Source organism: Mustelus asterias, chromosome 7 (genome assembly GCF_964213995.1).
Source record: "Mustelus asterias chromosome 7, sMusAst1.hap1.1, whole genome shotgun sequence".
Lineage (NCBI taxonomy): Eukaryota > Metazoa > Chordata > Chondrichthyes > Carcharhiniformes > Triakidae > Mustelus > Mustelus asterias.
The window spans coordinates 129,572,433-129,596,685 of NC_135807.1; positions in this window are offsets into that span (position 1 = coordinate 129,572,433).

Sequence of the window (24,253 nt, forward strand, 5' to 3'; positions counted from 1 at the left end):
AGATTCAACCTCCATGGGGGAAGGTCCTAAAACAACAAAGTTAGATCTTGGGAAGGAAGGGTGGTGGTGGGGTGGGTGCCTCTCTCAGAAGGCCCTCCTTCTGAAGCCTCTTCAACTTGGACTTTAACTTGGTGTTGTGAGACTTCTTACTGTCTCCCAAGACACTGATCATCTTTTTTGCAGCCCCGTAGGTCTTCCGTACCCTCCCCATCCTGGAATCCCTTGAATTTATCTTGGCCTCCGCTCCCCGGAGTTACGCCCTGATGCCCCCCCCCCCCCCCCCCCCCCCCCCCCCCCCGAACTTCCTCTTTTGTCCCTGCAGGGATTGGAGAACTACTGGACAATTAGATTGGCTGGCAGATCTCTGTGGTGGACCTCAGTTGTGCCTTTGTCCTATATGGACCACCGTTGTGTGTGTTTGTCATACCTGGACACATCCCCTTCCAGTTTGGTTCCTCCCCTCAGCACCTAGTATAAAGGTGGCTGTCTCCTCCCCCTTGTTCAGTCCAGGTCGGCTATTTGTTGGGATCTGCTCCTGATTCTGTTGTGAATAAAAGCCTATACTTATATTGGCATATCGGTAGTCTTTCGCCTTATTGATAGCGCATCAATCTCTAAGGTGGGACTTGCTCCCGAGTGGGAGGTGGAAGTCCCACCCGCAGACACTCGATGCTCATTCGAGTGTAAATTGGCTGCCGGGTACTGGGAGATGGCGGGAAGCAAGACTCCTGCCATGTGAAAAAAAAATTCAGGCCATTAATTCATTGCCGGTGTTTTGTCCACTCACATTTTTTCTGCACAGTTTTGCCACTGAGTGTCTCCTCAACCAATCTTCAAAACAGCATGTCAGGAGTAGCAGTATTTAAAGGGTTGCAAACTCTCAGCTAACATGACATGACGGTTCGGGACACTTGTATCACCAAATGGATTTTATACTAGGTTCAGGATTTTAAAGTGTATACACAGACTTCTGAAATTTAATGGGGCTTCAGGTAACCTACCTTTTTTCCTACATGGGGAACCCTGCTACATAATTTTACTCTAGAAAGAGGAAGAGAAGGTAATAGGTGCCGTAGGGAAGCCAGTTAGAATGAGATAAGCTTGCAGGGATCCTTTCCCATAGCTCATTGAACCCCTACAGCACAGAAGGGGCCAAATGTAGCATGGCTAATCCATCCAATCTGCACATCTGTGGGTTTTCTCTAGTGCTCATTTGTGTCACAGTCTGGGTCTCCCTCCAGCACCGTGGTGACGACATTAGGACTTGTGCTGACTTGCGGAGATTTTGTCAATTATACATACAGCTAGTGTGTGTTTGGGAGTGGGCAATATATAGGCCTATTCCCACTTTTTGAAAATAATGATGTGTTTCTAATGTGTCAATTCTCAATTTTCCCACTTTTCATGCCAGCAGAGGAGGTGAGAGGCTGGCCTTTTTTGGGCAATGGGTTACCTCCCACCATGCCCTCCCCCCCCCATCCCCCGCAATGACCTTTGCATTTTCAGAGGATCCCATGCTTGGCAATTAAACTACATCATGATCTGATCCATGCCTTGACTAGAGGACTCATCGAGCAGGTCATTAAGGACTTCTGTAGCCCAGATAGCTCTGGTTGCTACTTTCAGTACAGCCTAGAGTGCCCTCTATGAAAGTGGTTTGCTAAATGCTGCATAATGTTGTTCTATAATGGGGACAATACAGGGAGACACATTGATAACCATCAGCAAGATGAAGGGGAATGTCAACAATGATGCAGAGAAGTGTAGGAGCTCCAGTACCTACCTGCAGCCAGAGCTCTTTGGCAATGGTTCATTGAAGAGTGATCCAGTTGAACACTCTCCCCTGTGATAAACCATCAGGCTCAACATCTCTTATAGAATAGAACCCTACAGTGCAGAAGGGGGCCATTCGGCCCATCAAGTCTGCACCGACCACAAGCCCACCCAGGTCCTTTCCCCATAACCCTATACCTTTATCCTAGCTAGTCCCCCTGACACTAAGGGGCAATTTAGCATGGCCAATCCACCTAATCTGCACACCTTTGGACTGTGGGAGGAAACCGGAGCACAGACAGTGGCCCAAGCCGGGAATTGAACCCAGGTCCCTTGAGCTGTGAGGCAGCAGTGCTAACCACTGTGCCACCATGCAGTCCATCTCTACTTTCCTTTTTAGCCTCTCCTGAGCTGCATCTATCCAAAGACCGACGTTGACATTTCACGGTCTCCAGCTATATAAGGAACCTTCTCCACCCACAGAGTGCAAAAACATGTATTATGTTACTGGCTTATACAAAGACTTATATCACAGACAGTGTAAGTGTTCTCTCGCCTAGTTTCAGCTTCTGAACTGGCGCTCCCCCAGTGGCTTCAGTAAGGGAGGGGGAAGAGTGTTGTGACCAGCATGTGAACCATTTAAATTTGATTTAATTTGATTTATTGTAGTCACATGCATTAGTATACAGTAAAAAGTATTGTTTCTTTCGTGCTATGCAGACAAAGCGTACTGTTCATAGTAAAGGAAAAGAGAGGGTGCAGAAGGTAGTCATAGCTGGGGTGTAGAGAAAGATCAACTTCATATGAGGTAGGTCCATTCAAAAGTCTGACAGCAGCAGGGAAGAAGAGTCGGTTGGTACGTGACCTCAGACTTTTGTATCTTTTTCCCAACAGAAGAAGATGGAAGAGAGAATGTCCAGGATGCGTGGGGTCCTTAATTATGCTGGCTGCTTTGCCGAGGCAGCGGGAAGTGTAGACGGAGTCAATGGATGGGAGGTTTGCGTGATGGACTGGGCTTTGTTCATGACCCTTTGTAATTTTTTGCGGTCTTGGTCGGAACAGGAGCTATACCACGCTGTGATACATCTGGAAAGGATGCTTTCTATGGTACATCTGCAGAAATTGTTGAGAGTCATAGCGGACATGCCGAATTTTCTTAGCTTCCTAAGAAAGTAGAGGCGTTGGTGAGCTTTCTTAATTGAAGTGGACAGTGCTTTTCAAATTATTTTTCCGGCCAGCCACTTTTACCAAATGGCCTTTCTCCCTCACGACCCATGCCACTTTCACTTACTATTAATGGTTCTGGTCCTCCTTCACATAACAAAATGATCCATGTCTACAATCGGCTGAATAGAAAGGCAGCAAGATGCTGGTAAATACAGACCAATTTATTCTTGCCTCATGTGGTCTTACACAGTACTGCAGTGAGCATTTACACTGGAAGTTTAAGTTTAAGTTTATTTATTATTGCCAAAAGTAGGCTTACTGCAGTGTAGGCTTACACTGCAATGAAGTTACTCTGAAAATCCCCTAGTCGCCACACCCCAGCGCCTGTTCAGGTACACCAAAGGAGAATTTAGCATGACCAGTGCACCTAACCAGCACATCTTTCAGACTGTGGGAGGAAACCGGAGCACCTGGAGGAAACCCACGCAGACACGGGGAGAACGTGCAGACTCCACACAGACAGTGACCCAAGGCCATGAATCAAACTCGGGTCCCTGGCGCTGTGAGGCAGCAGTGCTAACCACTGTGCCACCGTGCTGCCCTGAGAGAAAACAGGGAAAAAAAGGCCAGGCAATCTTTGGGGATCATTTTTGACAATCCATTTTCCTATATCCTAGGGCCTAAGAGCAAAGGCCTTAGAGGATTTGAGTCTGGTGTGTAGCAACCCTATGACTTTTAGCAGAGCTTTGGACATCCTGCCGGGTAATTGGTTCAGGCTAACTCGATGTACAGAAAATTTTTCCATCCTGAAAACATGCCCAAGCCAGCAGAGCTGCCTCTGCTTGATGAGTGGCAGCTCACACGGGAGATTTACCTTTAAGAGGCTTCACTACTGTGCTGGAATCAAATAACACAGCACAGACCCCGATCGAACCTGGGAGCTCCTCTGCTTTGTATACTCCTGTTCCCCGCAGGTCACGTAGCAACCGAGCCATTGGGGTATCGCAATTGCAAGACATTTAAAGTCGCACAGGAACAAAAATGTCAAAATAGTTTGGAGCTCGGAGCTCTGATTGTGACAAAAAGCTCACCTTGCCCACACTGCTCACTGATGCGTTATCCACGTACATTTGTTCATTCTGTGCACTCCCGCTAGATGATTTATGTGAAAATCAAAAGCTGAGCCCGGAATTAGTCATTAAAGCCCATTAGGAGTCTGCAGCTTTGTTTACACAAGGTATAACATTTTTTAATGAGAAATGTTTAAAGGCAATTTGATGCAAATATAATTGTAGAACAAATTGCATCGAGTACGGGCAAACAGTTAAAAGGGATGGTTATAGGGGACAGGCGCTGAATACATTTCTAATGGCAGCTGCAGGCAGTATCATACCTTCAGAGACATTTGCTGTGCTACATGGCTGTGTGGTGTACAAACTAACAACTCCACAGCGAGGGAGAAAGAGACAAGGAAAAGTGCCCGCAGCAGGGATTCCAAACTTCTTAAGAGAGGATCGTGTTACAACTGCAAAGTTTTCTAAGTTCCGAATTATTTCAACATCAAAACCATCACCAAACAATTGTTATTATTTTTTCTACTGATTAGTGTCACAAGTTGGCTTACATTAACACTGCAATGAAGTTGCTGTGAAAATCCCCCAGTCGCCACACTCCGGTGCCTGTTCGGGTACACTGAGGGAGAATTTAGCATGACCAATGCACCTTAACCAGCACGTCTTTCAGACTGTGGGAAGAAACCGGAGCGCCAGGAGGAAACCCACGCAGACACGGGGAGAGCGTGCAGACTCCACACAGGCAGTAACCCAAGCTGGGAATCGAACCCGGGTCCTGTTCGAATCCCGGCTTGGGTCATTGTCTGTGCGGAGTGTGCATGTTCTCCCTATGTCCGCGTGGGTTTCCTCCAGGTGCTCTGGTTTCCTCTCACAGTCCGAAAGACGTGCTGGTTAGGTGCATCGACCATGCTAAATTCTCCCAAGGTGTACCCGAACAGGTGCCGGATTTTGGCGACTAGGGGAATATCACAGTAAACTTCATTGCAGTGTTAATGTCAGCCTACTTGTGACACTATTAAATAAACTTTTCTCAGCCTTTCACCATCTTCTCCTAGGGTTCAACAATGCATCCTGATTTGGTGTAACCCAGTGCTTACACTTGGTTTAGCACAATGCTCATTGCGTGGCTTAATCTGTTTAACAGTGTCACTACTTGTTTAACACTGTACTTGGTTCAGTGCTGTTCTTGGTTTAAGACTGCTCATGTTAACACTGTGCTACTCTGCTCATTTATGCTGTGGTTTAATGCACTGTTGTGTTCAGGTTGTATGTAAATATTCTACTCATGCTTGTTTAATGTTGAACGTTTAAACAGTTTGAGCTTATACTCACTGACAGTTAAATGGGTAGGATGGGTATAGAGGGATATGGTCCAATCGTGGGCAATTGTGACTAGTTTAATGGTTAAAAACAAGGGGGCAGCATGGACAAGCTGGGCCGAAGGGCCTATTTCCATGCTGTATGACTCTATGAGTTCAGAAGAATGAGAGGGGATCTGATTGAGATATATAAAATTTTAAAAGGGATTGATAAAGTAAGTGTAGACTAAATGTTTCCTCTTTTGGGGCAATCCAGAACAAGAAGTCACAGGGTATTGGTTGAGAGGCGGTAGATTTAAAACTGAGATGAGGAGGAACCACTTCTCGCAGAGGATGGTGAATTTGTGGAACTCGCTGCCCCATAGCGCGGTGGAGTCTGAATCATTGAATGGTTTCAAGAAACAGGTAGATATATTTCTAATAAAAAAGAGGGATAAAGAGATATGGGGAACAGTTGGGGAGGTGGATTTGAGACCAGGGAGCGATCAGCCATGATCTGATTGAATGTCCAGGCTCGATGGGCTGTATTTGCCGACTTCTGCTCCTAATTCCTATATTCCTATCTTGCACTTGGTTGAATGATGTACTCATGCTTACTTTAGTGCAGTTTTGTTGGAGTTATAATACAGTGTTTGTACTTGCATTAATACTATGTTCATATAAATACAATACTAGTATTTCTTAACAAATTAAGCTGCACCTATTTAACATACTCAGTTTAAAGCAATATTACTGCTTTAGTGCTGTGCCTGTTTTAGTTCAAATGCTTATAATGTTGGGACGGTGCTACTTATTAAGCCTGTGATCACATTTATTTAGGTGCTGTGCTGCAACTTGTTTGTCCTGTTCTTAATGCCGGCCTTACACTAGTTTTACTAGTGTTTAACTGTGCTTTAAATAGTCCTAATGCTACCCTTAAGTTAGTTTTAACAGTGTTCCTACTTGTTTTAATGTTCTTCCATTTGTTTTCCTGTATTTTAATGCTTGGTTTAATTTATTATGTGTAATATTAATAATGCAAGCTTTCAGGCAGCACGGTGGCACAGTGGTTAGCACTGCTGTCTCACAGCGCTAGGGACCTGGGTTCGATTCCCGGCTTGGGTCACTGTCTGTGTGGAGTCTGCACATTCTCCCCGTGTCTGTGTGGGTTTCCTCCGGGTGTTCCGGTTTCCTCCCACAGTCCGAAAGATGTGCTGGTTAGGTACATTGACCGTGCTAAATTCTCCCTCAGAGTACCCAAACAGGAGTGTGGCAATGAGGGGATTTTCACAGTAACTTCATTGCAGTGTTAATGTAAGCCTACCCCTGTGGCACTAATAAATAAACTTTAAATTTGACGTTGCTTCTTTCTGCAGTATTCTCACTTATTTTAGTTTTAGCTCTTGGTAAGGTAAAGTCGACATAGTCCCAGGTGACCATAGGCTGCTCTACCCTTTTGAGGTGGAGGGGGAGAGCAGACTTATGGTGATTTAACCTGAGGCTCAGCACCCTTCAGGTGAGGGGCAATGTTGAGAAGACAGGCACCAGGTATGTTCTTACTGTTGGGCTTTTCTCTTCCTGCTTCAGTCCTTAAATCACCCCAGACGCTTTGTCCAGGGGTCATTTATTTTTCTTCTTGGGTCTTGGTGAAGTGAGGCATCTCAGTGTTCCTGGTAGTTAGCCTCCCTGCATCTTCCAGCTCAAAAGCAAGATGGGATGGAGACAGAGGGAAAAAAAAATATTTATTTTGAATTAATGCTTTTTTATATTGCCAACAATGGATTATATGTAGGATTGAGACTCAAGAGTCTGAATTGTCCCTTTTCTGGGCTAGAGAAGTTGTTTGGCAGGGTAAATATTTAGGGCTGCGGGGATGGGGACTGGGTGGGATGGTTGTCGGTGCAGCCTCGATGGGCCGAATGGCCTCCTTCTGCACTGTAGGCAGTCTATGATCTATCTATGAATGGGTAATGCTACAAGGCCAAAGAAAAATGTTTCTTTCAATCGAGGACCAATTTCTACCTTCCAATTTTGCCAATAAACCTTTACGCGCGCTAACCATGATGCGGCGGTCCCTGGACAATGGTGCACCTGCTGTACACTTGCCCTCTGTTCGAAACAGTAAATCTTTGCGTTCCAAGTGTTTTCCTGAAAGGAGATCAAATTAGCTTTACCGAAATAGAGCCAAGTATTTAGATTTGAGAAGCTTGTGAGTCAACAGGAAGACCTGCAGGTACTTTTCTTTGCATTAACTTTGAGGTTGATATATAATTGTTAAAACTCCTAGTATCAATACAATGCAGGAAGGCAACTTTACATCACCTCAACAACCAAAAATAACAAGCAAAAGATAGCGAAACCTGTTGGTTTTCCAACATCGAGGAAGCACCTGGCTCTCCCTCTCTCCCTATCATAGAATTCCTACAGTGCAGAAGGAGGCCATTCAGCCCTTCGAGCTTGCACCAACAACAATCCCACTGGGTCCCATCCCCATGACCCCACATATTTACCCTCCTAATCCCCCTGACACTAAGGGACAATTTATCATGGCCAATCAACCTAACCCGCACATCTTTGGAGTGTGGGAGGAAACCGGAGCACCCGGAGGAAACCCACACAGACACGGGGAGAACATGCAAACTCCACACAGACAGTGACCCAACGCTGGAATTGAACCTGGGCTCCTGGCGCTGTGAGGCAGCAGTCTGTATCTCTATTTCTGCATTCAAAACGCTTCGTACAAGATTTTGTATATGACTCTACCCAGTTGTGAATAATGGTCACTATTTTACAGGCAAATATTTCAAGGAAGTGTCTTAAAAGCAAATAGCCAATCTATGGGCAGTTGGTGGCTCAGCCAAGGAATAAACCTTGGTCAGGACACAGAAACAATCTCCTGCTGTTCTTCGCATAGTGGTGTGAGATGCAAGGTGAAATTCCCTTGCCCTGTTTTTTCTCATGCATCTGCACCTCGACAGAAGATATGCATGCGAACCACTCCCCAGACGCCTGGCAGTTGGTTGCGAGCATGGAAAATCCCAAATAACACCAGGGGAAAGTTTTCCACTGTCCTCCAAGACTTTTGACTGTTTTACTCCTTTGTATCCAGTCCAAAGATGTGCGGGTTAGGTTAATTGGCCAATCTAAATCGACCCTAGTTTCAGGGGGATTAGCAGGGTAGATATGTGGGGTTGTGGGGATAGGATGGGATTGTTGTCGGTGCAGGCTCGATGGGCCGAATGGCCTCCTTTTGTACTGTAGGGATTCTACGATTCTATTCTGGCTTTTTTTCTGTCCTTTACTTTCCCAGAAACCTTTGAGTTTAATGTGCGCTATAGCGCCAACTGTTTTACCGCGGTTAGATCCGGATGAAGTAATGGGTAGGAGTTTCTGGCCATTCTTGCTGGTGGGATCTTCCAGTCCTGCCAACAGTGACCCCCTATTCCCGCCATAGCTTCCAGGCAGCAGAGGGTGCGAACAATAGGAAGCCATGTTGACGGCGGCGGGACTGGAAGGCTCGCCATCGACCAACACCAAGCCGTCTCCGCCACCGCAGAACACACCACGATAGGGGTGGGGGGTTGGCAGGCAGGGCGGGAAGTCTTGTGGGCAAACATATTTGAATTTCAATGTGGGATCATTCTTCAGCCAGAAAGTGGTGAATCTGTGGAACTCTTTGCCGCAGAAGGTTGTGGGGGCCAGGTCATTGAGCATCTTTAAGACAGAGATAGATAGGTTCTTGATTAATAAGGGGATCAGGGGTTATGGGGAGAAAGCAGGAGAATGGGGATGAGAAAAATATCAGCCATGATTGAATGCAGAGCAGATTCGATGGGCCAAGTGGCCTAATTTTGCTCCTATCTCTCATGGTCTTCTCATTGGCCCCAAACATTGCTCAACTGCAAATTCTTTACTGAAAAATGTTAGTTCTTTACAAGTGTCAGCTTGGTTCAGTGATAGCATGCTCACCTCCTGAGTCAGAGGCTCTTAGATTCCAAACCCATTCCAGGACTGGAACACATAATCGGGGCTGACTCGTCCACACAGCCCTGAGGGAGTACTACATTAACCTTTTGAATCAAAAGTTAAACTGAGGCCCCATCTGCCTGTTCAAGAAAAATGTAAAATCCCACACCGGTATCCGGAGAAGAGCGGGAAATTGTTCTTGCGACCTAACCAAGGTTTGATTCCTGGCTGAGACACCAGCCCACAGATTGGGTATTTATTTATAAGACACTTCCTTGATGTATTTGCCTGTAAAATAGTGACCATTGTTCACGAATAACTTGTTGGGCAGGATTCACTGCCTCCTCCCACTGTGCGTTTTGCAGAGGCAGATCACCCTTGCATGGCAGTGGGATCTTCCAGTCCCACTGCTGTCAACGGGTTTTCCCATTGTTTGTATCCTCCACTGCTGGGGAACCTGCGGTGGGGGTGGCGGGAGAAAGGGAAAGGGTGGGGGGTGTCACCGTCAGAGGGACTGGAAGATCCTGCCAGTGGGAAGGACTGGAAATGTTTGGCCACTAATTGGTTACAAAGCAGTTGTGTAGAGTCATATGTAAATACAGTAAATGGCAGAACCCTTAGGAGTATTGATAGGCAAAGGGATCTGGGTGTACAGGTACATAGGTCACTGAAAGTGGCAATGCAGGTAGAGAAGGTAGTCAAGAAGGCATACGGCATGCTTGCCTTCGTCGGCTGGGGTATTGAGTTTAAAAATTGGCAAGTCATGTTGCAGCTTTATAGAACCTTAGTGAGGCCACACTTGAAATATAATGTTCAATTCTGGTCGCCACACTACCAGAAGGATGTGGAGGCTTTGGAGAGGCTACAGAAACGATTTACCAGGATGTTGCCTGGTATGGAGGGCATTAGCTATGAGGAGAGGTTGGAGAAACTTGGTTTGTTCTCACTGGAGCGACAGAGGTTGAGGGGAGACCTGATAGAAATCTACAAGATTATGAGAGGCATGGACAGAGTGGATAGTCAGAAGCTTTTTCCCAGGGTTGAAGAGTCAATTACTAGGGTGGCATAGGTTTAAGGTGCAAGCAGGTTTAAGCAAGTTTTAAAAGAGATGTATGAGGCAGATTTTTTACACAGAGAGTGGTGGGTGCCTGGAACTCATTGCCGGGGGAGGCTGTGGAAGCGGATACGGTAGTGACTTTTAAGGAGCATCTTGTCAAGTACATGAATGAGATGGGAATGGAGGGATATGGTCCCCGGAAGCGTAGGGGGTTTTAGTTAAGTCAGGCAGCATGGTCGGTACAGGCTTGGAGGGCCGAAGGGCCTGTTCCTGTGCTGTAATTTTCTTTGTTCTTTGTTCTACAGGATTTTTTTCTGACCAATTTTCTTCCATCATTTCCTTTGCGGACTGTAATGACGCAGGAAGCCTGACTGGAAAGGAACATAAAGTAAAGCCACCACTCCGTGGTGTATGTATATAAGTCCCAATCAGGACAATGGTTCTGCGACCTTTCCAACCTCACCGAAGTACCTAAACAAGGTGACACAGCGGTTAGGATTGCTGCCTCACAGCGCCAAGGGTTTGATTCCCGGCCTTGGTCACTGTCTGTGTGAAGTCTGCATGTTCTCCCCGTGTCTGCGTGGGTTTCTTCCGTGTGCTCCAGTTTCCTCCCACAGTGTGAAAGACGTGCTGGTTAGGGTGCATAGGCCATGCTAAGTTCTCCCTCAGTGTACCCGAACAGGTGCCAGAGTGTGGCGACTCGGGGATTTTCACAGTAACTTCATTGCGGTGTTAAAGTAAGCCTACATGTGACACTAATAAAATAAACAGTGATTTAATGGTCTAAATTGGGGTCCAATTCTGGTGCATATCCCATTGCATCTGAACTGTGACTATTCTGAATCTTTAATTCAATGTGGTACCCATGTCTCGTGCCCAGACACCATCTTTTGAGCTCTGAAGAAGGGTCATCTAGACTTGAAATGTTGGCTCTATTCTCTCATCACAGGTGCTGTCAGATCTGCTGAGATTTTCCAGCATTTTCTGTTTTTGTTTTAGATTCCAGCATCCGCAGTATTTTGCTTTTACCATTGTTTGCCAATATTGTGTACCAATATTTGTTGATGTAATTGCTGTTTCTAACATTGTGCGCTTTTCTATAAAGCTTCAGACTGATGCACTATCAGCTGGATTTCCACCCTCAGGGCAAGCATCAGGAGTTGGGGAAATTCTCGGCTTGGCCAGCCTGCCTTGGGAGAAAGTACCAGAAAAGATGGGGTGTACATTGCTCTTGGGCGAGTGTAGGCTGTGGTTGGTCCAGCCAACCAGGAAAACATTTGGAAGCAGTCACAGGAGGTGCTGAGGAGGGTTGTTTAAAAGACCAGCAATGTATTTTGACAGAAAGCCCAGACATCCATTAGAATGTTGAAACATCTGAGCCCTAAGATAAAACATTGCCTGATTGACAACGCCATCTCTCTGATCTCTTCTGTCAACTGCATATTGTTTATTTGCTCAAGGTTAAGAGATTTTAATTGCTTGCTATTCCTGCCATTGACCCTTTAAAATGTCTGAATGATTGACACTTTTATTGGGGTGTAGTAAAATCTTGTTTACATAGAATGTTATTTCAATGACTAGCTTTTTAAAAAGCTTTTTAATACACACTATGCTGTCTCTAGAGTTCATTGGTTCTCTACAGTGTATAATAGGTGAATGAGCATGGAAGTATCATAGCTTGTTTTGAGGGTTATGAAACGGTTGGGTAGAGTGGGCATGAGGAACTTTAGAACTTGCCTTTCAAAAGGTTCCCCCATGCAGACCCTGGTTGACAACACACCTAATGGGTTGTAAGACATGACTCTTTGGAAAGCTGGCCCGATTCCCTCTACACTGCAGAGAACAAGGACATGCCCATTCCCACCATGGAACCAGCCAGGTTGGGAGTGTAGAGTGTGGGCTTGTGACCAGAACTAGCTCGCTCCCTTAAAAAGAAGCCCAGAAAATCAGAACCTCCAGGAATGGGATTGGGACTCTTGGAATTGGGGTCATGGCTACCATTTTCACCGCTTCACAGAGTCTCTGACTCTGTGAAGAATCAACACTGATTTTTTTGTGTTTGTAAACTCCAACAAACCTTTGGACCGGAAAAGGTTACTTTATAAAAAGTACATATGGTAATAAATTCTACAATTGTCATTGCCCCTGAAAAGTTTGCATGACTTGCACATGATAAGCTGGAGTTTACGGCCTTGCTCATCCCAAAACCGGAAAATCCCACCCGAGGTCAACGGACCTCTCCATTGTCTGCCCCTCGCTCGCTACGATTCCCGTGGCGGGTGGGACGGTAAAATTCCGGCGGAAATGTTGACCCATTTTACTCTCTCTCACACCCAACCCCCTCCCACACTGCTTCCCCCTCCCCATCACTCTTCCCACTCCAACTGCGAGCACATTTTGACTGTTTTTTTTACTGTGAGACTAACTGGAAACAGCTCAAGGGAAAAGAAATCAAACAACAAAGAAAATAATGACTCGAAACTTTTATTAGGAAAACCTGTCTTGTCTTGTGAGCTATTAACTTCGGCTGAATACATTTGTAATTTAAAATGAGCATCCGTCAACGAGGTACAGATTTTCCAAAGCAGCAGAACAAGTTAACACAACTCCTCCTCTCAGTCAAAATACCTCACCAGCGCTATAAATTAATTAAATAATGAGAACATGAAAGCTCATGTGTAAACCAGGTTATATCACTAGGAACTCAAGGAGAAGTATGCATCGTGCCTGCACATGTACAATGAGGAACTTCTCGATGGTAACTATTTGAATGATATATTAAGCTTCCAGTCGTATGTGATATATGAATGTGTGCACTTTGTCATTCAGTTCCAGTCTGTTTGTCAGTGGTCTGATAATCCACTAAAACTGAATCACTGCTGAAGTCTATTGCAATTTTGTTATTTAACAATCACTTACTGTCATTGAAAAATATTTCAGTAAAATAAAAATGAGCAAAACTGTGACCAAATTCCCTTCAATTACAGTGTTTCTTTGCGTCTGAAGACATTTTATCATTCAACATTGCAAAAAGGAGCACTGACTTTTCTTTAGCAACTCTGAAAGAGATGCTGGTGAGGTGCATTTAGGTCAGCATAAGTTAAGAAAGCCCACCAATGCCTCTACTTTCTCAGAAGACGAAGGAAATTTGGCATGTCCGCTACGACTCTCACCAACTTTTACAGATGCACCATAGAAAGCATCCATTCTGGTTGTATCACAGCTTGGTATGCCTCCTGCTCTGCCCAAGACGGCAAGAAACTACAAAGGGTTGTGAATGTAGCCCAATCCATCACTCAAACCAGCCTCCCCATCCATTGACTCTGTCTACACTTCCCGCTACCTCGGAAAAGCGGCCAGCATAATCAAGGACCCCTTCGCACCCTGGACATACTCTCTTCCATCGGGAAAAAGATACAAAAATCTGAGATCACGTACCAATCAACTCAAGAACAGCTTCTTCCCTGTTGCCATCAGACTTTTGAATGGACCTACCAGGCAGCACGGTGGCACAGTGGTTAGCACTGCTGCTTCACAGTTCCAGGGACCTGGGTTCGATTCCCGGCTTGGGTCACTGTCTGTGTGGAGTTTGCGCGTTCTCCTCGTGTCTGCGTGGGTTTCCTCCGGGTGCTCCGGTTTCCTCCCACACTCCAAAGATGTGCGGGTTAGGTTGATTGGCCATGCTAAAATTGCCCTTAGTGTCCTGAGATGCGTAGGTTAGAGGGATTAGTGGGTAAATATGTAGGGATATGGGGGTAGGGCCTGGGTGGGATTGTGGTCGGTGCAGACTCGATGGGCCGAATGGCCTCTTTCTGTGCTGTAGGGTTCTATGATTCTATGATTCTACCTTGCATTAAGTTGATCTTTCTCTGAACCCTAACTATGACTGTAACACTACATTCTGCACTCTCTCCTTTCCTTCTTTATGAACGGTATGCTTTGTCTGTAGAGCACACAAAAATCAATACTTTTCATTGTATGCTCCCTCAGTGTACCTGAACAGGCGCCAGAGTGTGGCGACTGTGGATTTTCACAATAACTTCATTGCAGTATTAATGTAAGCCTACTTGTGACACTAATAAATAAACTTAAACTCTGCAAGATTTCTGGCTGGTAATGTCCCATTAATGAGGACTTTTAATTGATATAGATTTTCAAGGCACTTTTAAAGTCACTTTTGTAATGTGGGAAACACAGCAGCCAACTTAGAGTCATAGAGTCCTAGAGTCATAGAGGTTTACAGCGTGGAAACAGGCCCTTCGGCCCAACTTGTCAATGCCACCCTTTTTTTTTAAACCCCTAAGCTAATCCCAATTGCCTGCATTTGGCCCATATCCCTCTATACCCATCTCACCCATGTAACCGTCGAAACGTTTTTTAAATGACAAAATTGTACCCGCCTCTACTACTGCCTCTGGCAGCTTATTCCTGACACCCACCACCCTCCGTGTGAAAAAATTGCCCCTCTGGACACTTTTGTATCTCTCCCCTTTCACTTTCATCCTATGCCCTCTAGTTTTAGACTCCCCTATCTTTGGGAAAAGATATTGAAAAGATAGCTAGCTGATCCGTGCCCCTCATTATTTTATAGACTCTATAAGATCACCCCTGAGTCTCCTACGCTCCAGAGAAAAAAGTCCCAGTCTATCCAGCCTCTCCTTATAACTCAAACCATCAAGTCCTGGTAGCATCCGAGTAAATCTTTTGTGCACTCTTTCTAGTTTAATAATATCCGTTCTATAATAGGGTGACCAGAACTGTACACAGAACCTGTGCACAGCAAGCTTGCACAAACTGCGACGACCTACGTGATTAGATTAAGGATTTTGTTTTGTGATGGTTGAGAGATCAAACGTTGAGAACTCCCCTATTCTTCAACGTATTGTCCTGGGATCCTTTTTTCTTACAGGACTGACAGGGTTGCGTTTAAGTTACACTGCAGCACTCCCTGAATTTTGGCCTGGCAAACCCCAGGAAATCTTTTCTGCCTGATGTTACATAGTGACACATCACAGTAATGGACCTACTAAAATATCAAAACTGCTTGGGTACGCCATTAGTAATCCCTAAGTACTAAAGCCTATTGGGAATAAACATGTAAATGCCTGGAAACAATCTTGCTTTCCTACAAGAGGAAGAATTTATTTGCTGTTATTGGCTGTTTCATGGATTCAGGTGAAGAAGATTCATTGGGAATTCACTTGCACGCATGTATAGCAACAGAGTGAAAAAGATAGAGTATCCATGGCATGTAACGTGTATTCATGGGATATGAACATTGCTGGCAAGACCAGCATTTGATGCTCACTCCTAATAATGTAGGAACCTAGTTCTCTTAAATTCCTGCAGGGTTTCTCAGTACTATTTGACTTTAGTTGGGCGTGATGGTTATCCTTTACTTTAACGAAGAAAAGTACAGGTGGATCTAATGTATCTGGTGCTGAGTTTGCTTAAATTTCTACAGACTTCTGCAGGATGTTATAATGTTCCTGACTTGCCATAGTCCCAACCCCCTGTTGGAAATGTTTATTTTACTTTGGCAGTGAACAACCTTGGCGATTCTGGGCCTCCCCATTGTCGGGGTGATGTCATCCCATAGGACTCCAGATGTATGCCTGTTGTTGTTAACCTCCCCTCTCAAGAGCAGGACCGACAAGTCCATTCATAAACACAAAGGTGGAACTGTCAATGCTGATGATGACCAGAGAACAGGGCAACATATAAATATCATCAAACCCACTAAACATACAAACGTGACACAAAGAAAGTCTTGGTACTTGGAGGATAACAGATGCTGCTGAGTGAGATAATATTTACCTGGCATTGATATGCTTACTAAAGAACAACATAATGTCTAATATGCTAACTCTGCAACCTCTTGCAGTTCTGACACAGTTCCAATATATGATTTTTCCATTCAAATTATTTGTGGTAATTGTATTCTGTAAATAATGCAGCTCCTTTTTGTAAATTTTGAACTCTTTGACAATGAATTCTGAAAGCACGTTCTCTCCCTTAGCACTTCTTAATATAATGCTTCATACAGATATATTAAGGGGTGGTAGTAGTCGTTTTTTTTTTCTTTTCTGGGTTTCATTAGTCCTTTTTGTTCAAACCAGTGGTTGCCACCAAGTTGTGGCATTCAGGGCAAATGTCTATGAGGGGATCTGGGTGTAGTCATCAGTTATTACTGTTGTCAGTTAATTTAGTTGACATCTGCCTGTACGGTCATGTGTGCCCAACATCTGGACAGGGTGCAGTGACGATTTATCTGCTCCTCAATATCTGTCAATGCCGCAAAGCAGCAAAGGCGTACGCTATTGTCATGTAGCGTCGCCTTTCCCTCCAGCAATTTCTGGCCATCACTTTCATACAGCCGTTACACCGAGATTGTAATCCCACTACTGCCACATTTCTGCTGAGTGTAGAATTGACTATGTGGAAATGATAAAGCTTTTCTATTGGTAAATATGCACTTGCTACCTGTCCATTGATGCTGTATATTTTACACTCTCACGCGAGAGGAACCAAATCGGACCATGTTCTCAGCCAATGGTGGCGCGGTGGCACAGTGGTTAGCACTGCTGCCTCACAGTACCAGGGTCCTGGGTTCAATTCCTGGCTTGGGTCACAGTCTGTTTGCACGTTCTCCCCGTGTCTGGTGGGTTCCCTCCGGATGCTCCAGTTTCCTCCCATAGTCTGAAAAACGTGCTGGTTCTGTGCATTGGCCATGCTAAATTCTCCCTCAGTGTACCCGAACAGGCGCCGGAGTGTGGCGACTAGGGGATTTTCACAGTAACTTCATTGCAGTGTTAATTTAAGATTACTTGCGACTAATATATAAACTTTAAATAAACTTCTGGCATAATGCTTCCTCAAGTTCCTGTCCTTTGTAATCCTGCAAAATCAACCTGAGTGCCCTCTGACCTGAATGCTCTCTGACCTGAGTGCCCTCTCACCTGAGTACCCTCTGACTATTGAAGTGTTGCATGATCTCCCCAGGCCTAAGTGTGTTGCCTCTGGAATCCATTTTGGATGGGCAATTGACCAGTTGAATGGTCCAGGCTCCTGCTGTGTCCGCAGAGCCAGGGATGTGGTGTGTGGGTTCTTGAGCCCCCTTTCCACCAGGCAGTTAAAATCCATCTTTAAATTTACAGTTCTGTTCAATGTTGTACAAAGCCATTGACCAAGCTTTCCATCATCTCCCTGCATCCCTTCATCAACAGCCTCCTGAGTTCCAATTCCAGCATACTAACCCATCCGGGAAGTCTGACATCCCAAATCTGGTTAAAAACCGAGACACTTTCAACTGGTTATTATTAATCCAGTAGCTCATTGCTTCATTGATAATCAGTCAGTTCCCCTCGTGTTTCTGATACTGGGGCAGGATTATTTAGCTACATTTGGGGCATGCACGGGGGGAGGGTGAGCGGATGTGAAAGTTCATGCTGCTGGCTGGTGTGTGGGCTTGCCGGCACCATCACAATCCCGAGCCGCCCCCCTGGGAGGAGGGGTGGGCTTTGGTAAGGTAACGGCTACCAAATACGTGCATTAAATGGCCACTTAGAGTCTAATTGTTAGAGGCCGGTGGAATTTTCCAGTCAAAATGGAGGCCCCCTCTCTCTTACTTACCTGAAAAGGTTGTCTGCTCTGTCTAGAATCATAGAATCCCTACAGTGCAGAAGGAGGCCATTTGGCCCATCGAGTCTGTACTAACTACAATCCCACCCAGGCCCTATCCCCGTAACCCTCATTTACCCTGCTAATCCCCTTTGGGTCAATTTAGCATGGCCACTTGCAACATTGCATGCCACTCGCTGTGAAAACCCTGGCCCTCGGCTTTTCCAAAGGGGGAGAGGTAGAAGTTATTTACTTTGAGAGATTGACGAGTCTACATATTACTTGCAGTTGCTGTTTTTAGTTCAGATCTTGGAAATTTCTAGTTTCTTTCTCTCTTTGCAATGTGTTGTCACTTAGGCCAATAATTTTTCAGATAAAGGATGAAATCTTGGGATATTTTTCCGGAGTGTCAGTTTCAGCGAGGAAGCTGGCGTGTAGCTCTCCAGCTGCACAGTCGAGTTTTCTCTCCAGATTCTCTGGCACTCTGTTCACTAAGGATCTGGGAGTGTGGTTTTTGCCGTCACTCTGGTGGGGTAGGGCCTGAAAGAACTGGCAACACTGGCTCCACAGAGATTGGGGCGTCATTATTAAAGAGTGGCCTGGTCTGCATCTGAAATAAATTACCCCCGCCCCCCCACCATTCCCCCCACGGACACAGGACACACCCTCCCCCCATGAGCATCAGGGCAGCCAACCTCTGCACACACAGACGCACACACACACACTCACACACAGACACACACACACACACTCACACACACAAACATGCACACATACACACGCACACACAAACACGCACACATACACAAACATGCACACACACACGCACACACACACACACACAAACATGCACACACGCAAACTCACACACACAAGCACACACAAATACACACTCACACATACAAACACGCACACTCGCACACACACACTCACACACACACAAACACAAGCACATACAAACACATACTCGCATACTCACACACACAAACACATGCACATATACACACACGCACACACACATATTGGGGTGATCTCCCCCCACACAAAAGGGGAACTTCCCCAAGGAGAGGCGACCTTATTTTTTTATTCATTCATGGGACATAGGCATCGCTGGCTGGCCAGCATTTATTGCCCATTCCTAGTTGCCCTTGGAAGGCAGTTGAGAGTCAACCACATTGCTGTGGCTCTGGAGTTACATGTAGGCCAGACCAGGTAAGGACGGCAGATTTCCTTCCCTAGAGGGCATTAGTGAACCAGATGGGTTTTTCCGACAATCGACAATGGTTTCATGGTCATCAGTAGATTCTTAATTCCACATTGAGCCATATAGGATTCTCAGGGGGCTCGACAGGGAAGATGCTGAGAGGTTGTTTCCCTTGTGAGAGAGTCTAAGACCAGAGGACATAACCTCAGAGTAAGGGGGTCACCCATTTAAGACAGAATTGAGGATTTCTTCTCTCAGAGGGGAGTGAATCTGTGGCATTCTTTACCGCAGGGAGCTGTAGAGGCTGGGTCATTATGTATGTTCAAGGCTGAGACAGACAGATTTTTAATCAGTAAGGGAATCAAGGGTTATGGGAATAAGGCAGGAAAGTGGAGTTGAGGATTATCATTTAAAATCATTCATGATCTCATTGAATGGCGGAGCAGACTCGATGGGCCGAGGGCCTACTTCTGCTCTTATGTGTCTTTTGAACCAAGTTCTGATGAACCTTTATAAATGCTGGTTCACCCTTGACTGGGGTATTGTGTCCAATTCTGGCCACTGCACTTGAGGAAGGATGTGAAGACTTTACAATGAGTGCAGGGATGATTTACGAGAATGGTTCCAGGAATGAGGGATTTAATTTCATTTGCATAGATTGGAGAAGTTGGGGCTTTTCTCCTCAAGAAGACTCAAGAGGATGTGATCGAAATTATGAAGGGTTTAAACAGATTATATAGAAACTGTTCCATGGGGTGGAGGGGGCGAGAGGCAGAGGACACAGGTGATTGGAAATGAATGGAAGTTGACATGCGGGAACAATCATGAACTCAAGAACAGCTTCTTCCCTGCTGCCATCAGACTTTTGAATGGATCTACCTCATATTAAGTTGATCTTTCTCTACGCCCTAGCTATGACTACAACACTACAGTCTGCATCCTCTCCTTTCCTTCTCTATGAACGGTATGCTTTGTCTGTATAACGCACAAGAAACAATACTTTTCAGTGTGTACTAATACATGTGACAATAATAAATCAAATCAAATCAACCTTCACGCAGCAAGTGGTTAGGACCTGCTTGAGAGGATGGTGGAGGGAGATTTAGTTGTTGTTTTTGAAAGGGAATTGGATGAACCAGGCGAAGGTAAAAATTGTGGAGGGTTACTGGAAAAGATGAGGGAGTAGGACCAGATGAAGTAATGTTGGAGAGAGGCCCTCTTCCTGTGTTGTCACCATTCTGTGATGTTCTACGCTGTACTTACCCTTACAGCAGACCAGACAGCCCAGCAATTGCGTTATGTCTAGGTTAGTTCTCTTCATGCAATATTAATCAAACTGTTCCAAATCAAATACCCTATTTAAGCTGCCCTACAATGTTGCCAGCTTGGTGACGTTAAGGCAAGAATGGTGTTCACATTCTTATTTTCCTTCTCCCATTCAAACCAGGGATGTGAATGTGAGAGTCATACATGGAATCATAGAATCCCTACAGTGCAGAAGGAGGCCTTTCAGCCCATTAAGATTACATGGACTCTCCAACCAAGCATGCTACCCAGGCCCTATACCTGTAACCCCATGTATTTAACCCGCTAAGCCCCCTAACCCACTCATCCTGAGACACTTAGGGCGGGATTTTCCAGCTTCGCTCAACTCAAGGTCAAAAAATACTACCCAAGGTCAATGGATCTTTGCATTGTCCGTGTCCCACTCGCTATGATTCCCATAGCGGGCAGGATGGGAAAATTCTGCCCTAAGTGGCAATTTAGCATGGCCAATCAACCTAACCCACACATGTTTGGAATTTTCTACCCCAAAGTGCGGTGGATACTGGGACAGTGAGTAAATTTAAGGAGGAGTTAGACAGATTTTTAATTGGTAATGGGTTGAAGGCTATTGGGAGAAGGCAGGAAAATGGGTATGTGGAGCATATCAGCCATGATCGAATGATGGAGCAGACTCGATGGGCCAAATGGCCCAATTCTGCTCCCATATCTTATGAACTCATGACCCTATCTTTGGAGTGTGGGAGGAAACTGGAGCACCCGGAGGAAACCCACGCAGACACGGGGAGAATGTGCAAACTCCACACAGACAGCCACCCGAGACCAGAATCAAACCCGGGTCCCTGGCGCTGTGAGGCAGCAGTGCTAACCACTGCTGGTTACTGCCTGAATACATTTTGCGTCTGTCTTCTAACTTGGCAATGGGGACCATGCATGTGGCTGTGCCCTCAAAGCATCAGGCATTTTGCATTCCACTCACTGCCCAGAATGCGTTCATCATCAGGCTTGCCGCAGGTTGCTATTTGTGTCCTGTAAGTTGCTTTAGGCACTTAAGCAACCAGAGGCATCGGGAGTGAGCGAGAGAAGGTTTACAATCCTGTGACACTGAATTAACAATTTTATAAAATAAGGCTGCCGCAGGATGCAAAAAGAGCCAGGGAAAAAAAAAACACGCTTGGCTTTATTTGTGTTTTGCAGGTGGCATTTAGAAATGCCAGTGGGGTTAATTCCTGTTGTACTGTCAAGTGTTGGGTTCTAAGATACTTGTTTATATCGGAACAACTGTGTTTTTTTTTAATAACGTGCCATAGGGCTCTCATCTTACATTGAATTCCCCGAGGATTTAATTAGAACCATTTCCAAATCACTGGCATCTTTTATAGGACAAGGTTAAAAAAAGGCAGTTCATAAAACTGTCAATTTACTGATAAATTAAAGAAAAAATATGTCTGCTTAGCGCTGCAGCTATTCCGTGTCGCTGGCACCGATGTTCGGAAAAATGAAATCAAGACAAGATAACAAGATACTGATGTATTGAAGATATTTAGGGTTAAAAATAATGTAAAGAGACATTTGTCAAATCTGTTCCTTCATGTGGAAGGAATTGTGCAAAGTGGAAGGCAGAATTTGGAGACTGGGAGATATCGGACCCAAGACAGTTTGGTACATTCTATGAAGTAAATTATTTTCCAGCGATTGATTTGCACAAGAGGACGTTAAAGTCCAAATTCATTCTACAATTTTCTATTTGTTCCTTTCTCTCTTTCAAAACTAATGGCTTTGACCAACTGGTGTGCTAAGTATTTACCTCAGCCAACCTCTTCACATCGCTTTTGATTTATTATTGTCACATGTATTGGGATACGGTGAAAAGTATTGTTTCTTGCACGCTATACAGATTAAGCATACTGTTCATAGAGAAGGAGAGAGTGCAGAATGTTACAGTCATAGCTAGGGTGTAGAGAAAGATCAGCTTAATATATGGTAGGTCTATTGGGTAGGCAGTGGTGTAGTGGTATTGTTGCTGGATTCGTAATCCAGAAACCCAGGGTAATGCTCTGGGGGCCAGGGTTTGAATCTCGGCATGCCAGATGGGGAAATTTGAATTTAATAAAAGCCTGGAATTAAAAGTCAGTGATGACCATGAAACCATTGTCGATTGTCATAAAAATCAATTTGGTTCACTAATGTCCTTTAGGGAAGGAAATCTGCTGCTCTTACTTGGTCTGACCAACATGTGACTCCAGAGCCACAGCAACATGGTTGACTCTTAAAAGCCTTCAGGGATGGGCAATAAATGCTGGCCCAGCCAGCGACGCCCACTTCCCATGAAGGATCAAAAAAAATATTCAAAAGCCTGATGGCAGCAGGGAAGAAGCTGTTCTTGAGTTGGTTGGTACGTGTCCTCAGACTTGTGTATCTTTTTCCCAATGGAAGAAGATGGAAGAGAGTATATTTTGAAGCGCAAATTCCAACTTTTAAATGATTGTGTTCAGAAGTTAAGTCCTTTTAGTTTTAGGAAAATTTGCTAGTCTATCCTGGGACAGTTTATACACTTGGGACTTCAAGAATATTTGCAGAAAGTCTTCATATCAATCATGAACCAAATACAGTGCAAGTTTAAGATTTGACTCTTCCTCAGAGCTCTATTCTTTAAGAATTCAGGTCACAGCACTCCCAGTTTCCCCCCTTCTCTGCCACTCTTTTGTGCTCCTTCCTCAGTTAACCGAACGCAGTTAGTATCCAATATACCACAGTTCAAAATGTCTCTTCATATCAGGTCAGGCGCAGATCAAAAAGGTGAGTTCAGTGGTGAGGCACCACGTTAGCAAAAAAAAATTGTGATTGGGATGGAGTTTTGAGGAAATTTGACAAGCTCTTTTTGGAATATATTCTCTTTGGCGGTTTGGTTTATTTTGAATCTTCTCACATACAGTTTGTACACCCTTTGAGGAATAGTGGGGAAGGGTAGGCAGGCTGATTATCAACCTGTTGAACTGGGTCAGAAATGCTCTTTTTGTGACCTACAAGTACAGGGGTAATTTCAAGATGGCTCCGGAGTGAGCTGTTCTCTGCATACCCTCTAATTCTATCTTTTACTCTTGTTCTATGCTCTTAAAACTTGTCTCTAACTTTTTAAAAAACTCTCTAACAATGCTTTATTTCAATCTCTTACAGATTTGATGTTAAAGTATGACTCCTCCTTAAACCTCGCTTCTTTAACAATTCAGGTCGCAACTCTCTCAGTTCCCTCACCCCCTCCCTCCCCCAAGAAAAGTGTCCAGATCACTAACAACTGTCCTGGTCCCTCCATGACAACGTTATAGTTAAGAAAGCCCACCAATGCCTCTACTTTCTCAGGAGGCTAAGGAAATTTGGCATGTCCACTACTCTTATAGATGTACCGTAGAAAGCTTTCTTTCTGGTTGTATCACAGCTTGGTATGGCTCCTGCTCTGCCCAAGACCGCAATAAACTACAAAGGGTCGTGAATGAAGCCCTGTCCATGACGCAAACCAGCCTCCCATCCATTGACACTGTCTACACTTCCTGCTGCCTTGGAAAAGCAGCCAGCATAATCAAGGGCCCCACACACACTGGACATTCTCTCTTCCACCACCTCCCCTTTCGGAAAAAGATACAAAAGTCAGAGGACACGTATCAACTGACTCAAGAACAGCTTCTTCCCTGCTGCCATTAGGCATTTGAATGGACCTATCTCACATTAAGTTGATCTTTCTCTACATCCTAGCTATGACTGTAACACTACATTCTGCACTCTCTCCTTTCCTTCTGTATGAATGGTATGCTTT